This window comes from Macaca nemestrina, chromosome 19 (assembly GCF_043159975.1).
Source record: "Macaca nemestrina isolate mMacNem1 chromosome 19, mMacNem.hap1, whole genome shotgun sequence".
Taxonomy (NCBI): domain Eukaryota; kingdom Metazoa; phylum Chordata; class Mammalia; order Primates; family Cercopithecidae; genus Macaca; species Macaca nemestrina.
The window spans coordinates 2,101,250-2,106,130 of NC_092143.1; positions in this window are offsets into that span (position 1 = coordinate 2,101,250).

Genomic DNA, 4,881 nt, shown 5'->3' on the forward strand with positions numbered 1-4,881 from the left:
GACACAGTTCAACCCACAGCACCTGAGTTCCTGAGAGAATTGAAGTTTCTGTTTTGCCATAGACGTTCACATATTGATTTATGCATCTATTCTCTTGGCCACACTAAGCTAGATAATCAGACCCAGGATCCCGGGTATCAGAAAGTGGGAGTGGTGGGCTGAGTCACCTCAGACGTCAATTCTCCCTTCAGTGTTGTGGCCCCGCCTCCTTCAGGACTTCTGTGTAAACGGCAAACGTCTGAGAAGGCCTTGAGCTCTACCGTCCACAGTCCACTCAGATCAATAAAAGTTCTGTTTTTCTCAGGCTCAGAAATGCTTTCCTCTTCTCTGACATCACTTCTAGTTAATTTTCCCTCCTGGTCTGATCAAACCTAATACCTTTTAGGCACATAAGCTCAGAATTTAGCACTGTCTTGATCTGGGAAACCCTGCCACTTCATGCCCCTTTGATTCTAAAGAATTGCATTTGTCTCTCATTATGGAATCAATAACATTAACCTAAACCAAAGGTTGGCTTTTACCTGTTTCGTTAGTATCCGAGCTCTGCTGAGGCAGTCAGCCCACAGTGGGGTCACAAATCACCCAAGTCCATTCCCAAGGCTTCATTGAAACCACATCCATGAGCTTGAATAAGTCCAATGGGGGAGCCACCAACCACAGGACACCCAGGTGGTGGCCAGCCCAAGGAGGAAGATTCTATTTTTCACATAAAATGACACAAAATTGTTATGAGGCACAGTCAGTTATAGTTATTCTCGTCTCTGATCCTACCAGAACATGATTGATCACACTTCAGATTTGTTTTGCATGAAGCAATGGCAGCTTCTTACAACTTCTCTTCTTTCATTTCTATCTAGGAATTCTCATTTCTCAGTATGCAGCTGGGATATAATAGGTATTCACTGATTGTCAACTTATGAATTAATTTTCCTTGTTGGGCACCTTTGTGAGTCTCGAGATTCCTAACGTCCCCCAACACCCAAATATATTCATCACGACTAATTTGGGAAGCGTCTTTCAATCTGGCAGCACCATCAAGTGAGTGCTGCCGTCTTTGCCTGGTAATTTGGGTATTAACACAAGTGGCTTTCCTAAGGCTCTGTCGGTTTGGATGTGGGTTGCTGGCTCTGTGGTAGCTATCCCATTTTATCTCAGTGGCCACAGGCATTGATGTGGACACTGCAACTGAAGTGTGTCTTTGCAATTTCTAGTATGGTGGTCACTGATCTCAAAGTCACAGTGGTCATCCCAATAATGACACTACCTGGAAATGCACCAGTCAGTTCATGTCCGTGAGATTTATTTCCCTTTGAAATCTTCGGGATTCATGTTTCCAGTGAGACTAACAATATTTATCCTGCAGGGTCTGTGAGTGTCAACAGTGGGGAGAGGGGGAAAGGAAGGAGGCCCCAGGTGGCTCCTACAAGACCCACTCTATACCCGGAGGTTTGGGCCTGAGGCTCGGAGAGGCCGTCTACACCCTCGCAGGCACAGTGAAGGCCACGGTCCATGTCTGAATCAGCACCACGCTTTCCTGTTGCTATTCAGGGAGGGCCTCGGCACACAAGAGCTTCACAATAAGTGTTACTTTCCATCTTTAATTTAATTTCATATTGTCTACTTTGAAAAGTACTAACAGCCGGCATGCATTTTGGACACTGCGTTGCTTCTATGTCCTGATTTGGTAATAATAGCAGGTGGCTCCCCTGCCTTGAATTCCTTGTGAATGAAAGTGTGGTCAGCTGTGCAGAACAAGGTGGAGTAGGAACCAGGAGTGGGCGTGGGGCTGGGAGGAAATTGCACAAACCACGCGGCCCAGGGCCTCCTGATCCCCTCACAGGATGCTGTTTCTCCCGCAGGCCTATGAGGCGCTATTTTTATTCATCTCAGCACGATTCATTTACAAATATTGTATTGGGTTATGTGCCAAGTTTAAACAATTCATGAAATGCGGGGTCTCAGGAGACCCCTGAGACAGAAGCCTTCCTAAGGAAATGACGGCGTGAAGCTGAGCAGGGCGGCGGCTGTTTCTGGGTGGGGGCTTCTCTCTGGTGGGGGTGAATGAGCCCTGAGAACCCAGGGTGCTCCCTGCCTTCTGCTTTTCACTCCATAGCTGTGTTCATCCAAAACGCCGCAGCAGCCTGGACAGACGGGAAGCCACGTGCAGGCCACGTGCAGGCCACTGACTCCCCTTTCCTGAACCTTCCGCCTCCGGACCCCAGGGGGATTTTCGTGTGTCAGCTCCTCGCAGGGCAGGAACGTCTGCTTGGGTCTGTGTGGCTCCTGAGACGCGCCCTCTGTGTTGGGCAGGATGGAGGCGAAGCACGGAGGTCTTCTCTGGCCAATCTCTTCAGTGCCGTCAGGAAGGCCCAGAGGTCAGGTCATGAGCGGGGCCCCAGGCAGGGTTCCTGTGCTGTGGAGCCACAGAGAAAGGCCACCTCGGTTTAAAATGAGGCCAACCTGTGTTGCCTCGAAGAACAGACCTCATTGGTTCTCATGACCAAATCCGTTTGTAAATATTTATGACACAGTGTGGGCTGTATGAACACAAACCTAATTTTAGAAGATATTTGAAGCAGTGTTTATCAGTATTTTTGTCACGCGGGACTTGTTTGTATTCCTAAAGCAAGCCATACTTTCGGGCCAGAAGAGCATTGCAGTGACACAGGACAAAAGCAGCATTTTGGCAAAGATTGATGAATGCGCACAACTGAATTTCCACGAAAAGAATAAATTGTGTAATGAAAACATTGCTAAAAATTAAAGGGATGTGGGGAACTTTTCCATTTTTCAAAAGCAGTCATATTTTAAGAAATATTTTATGAAGTAAAATCACATTTTAAGTCCCAAGGAATGTGTCTTTTGAAACTTAAAATCACATTAAAAATGTTAAATGAAAATGCTGACAGCCACATTTACACCAAGCACAGGGAAAAGGCCAGCACCTCCCAACCAGCTGTGCGGACACTTCTTTGTCAAAAATGTGCCAGAGTCAGAAAACAATTTGATAATTATTTAGGAATCTGTTTTTAATTTTCCTTCCATGTCAAAAGTGTATTTTACAATAATTATGCCACTTAGACTTTAAAAGTACATTGCACTTTTTGCTGAAATGCCGGGTCAGGGAGTTTAGTCCCATTAGGTATTGTAACTGGTGGCTACAAGTTTATATTCACTTTGGAAAGAAGTTATAATTGTCTTCTAGTATTTGGATTTCAGTTTTCAGAGATAACTGATTGTGAACAAAGTATACACTTTGTCCTCTTTATCCAACTGCCAGCATTCTGCAGGGCTGAACACAATGTGCTTGGTTGTGTCTTTACTGTCAAATGATGGAAGCAGTTTTTTCTCCCCCTAGAATCAAGCAGGCCCTGTCTTGGCCTGCCCAAGCCCCAGGGGTGAATGGGTTTTCTTTGGCAGGGATTTGGCCAGAAGTGGCTCCTCCTGGCTGAAGATAGTCAGTTCCCTGTCAGGTAAACAGTGGCTGCTAGGGTGAGCACAATTATTAATTTTAAAAAACCAAAATACCAGCAATAGGAAAGATCAGTAACTGTCTGAAAGTGGCCAAGTGTAGGGGTCTGTGTGTAACATGGTGACCAAAGGGTGCTTCGGGACATTCTGTAGATACTCATTTGTCCCATGACATTTGTTTAGAGATATAAAGGTTATTTTTTCAAGTACATTCTCTTTCCAATTCAAACATAACATCACTAATTAATGTGTCTTGGATTTGATTTTTAAAGAGAATCTTAATATCTGAATATAGACGTCTAAGCCATACTTCAAATATAAAAAATCTTGCATTGTCAATAAGACCACTGGAGTCAAGGTCCAGAGAGAAGCCAACAGAATCAGAGACCGTAATAGACTTCATGCTGTGTTCTGTCTCAGTACTAATAACGCTCCTTCAGAAACCACACTTCCATAGAATTTGTCTACAAATAGCACATGCTAAATAATTGTCCTTTTGTATTAAAAAGAGCATACAAATATGTAGTGTCATATTATATAAGTGCATGTGTATATTGTGTGTGTCTGTGTGTGTGTGTGTATATATATATATTTACATATATTCCCATCTTCTGATCAACTTAAAATAACTTGTGCTATAGAACTGAGCTGATAAAAATCTGACGAAAACATTTCCTCTACAGCTTCTGTCTCTCCTGGTCATTCCCTCTCCTCTGGTTACCTTCCCTTCCTGAGCTTCTCACTCCAAAATCCACTAGATGGAGCCAAGCTGGGTGGGGCGGGGCCTGGGGGCCATGGTGGCTGGGCAGAGGCTCAGCGCCCAAGAAGGATGGGGGTCATGCCGGGTGGTCATAGCAGAGCTCCTGTGTGGGGTGTGGACACCTCAGCAGGTTGAGGGACATTCAGGGGGGAGCAGCACCCCACACCAAGGCCTGCAGACCCCACCTTTGCTGAGTGTCCCCGTCAGAACACAGCATCACACAGCATCCCTTCCTGATATCCTGGTGAGAAAACTGCCTAACCTGAATGAATGCAGGTCTGAGGACACAGTGAACTAACACAGGTAAATTGCCTTCTGCCCTCTCTTCCTCAGGAGTCCCATCCCTGTGTTAACCTGGCTAGTCTGGGTTGAAAGAAAAGATAAACGAAAAGCTAATCACACACACAAAAATGATAGTCCCTTCCTCTATGCTGACAACACTGAGTGTTTAGGTGGCTATTTCCACCCATTAACCAGGTACTTACATTTGAAGACTTGCTGCTGTGATAGCTAACAAGCATGTTATACTGGCAGAAGTTCATAATTTAAGTGCTCTCCATTACCCCACCTCCTTTAATCCCACAAATTTCTAGGATAAACTAGGTCATTCCACAATTTAAACAATTACCTAAACCACATTTGCTTGGCAA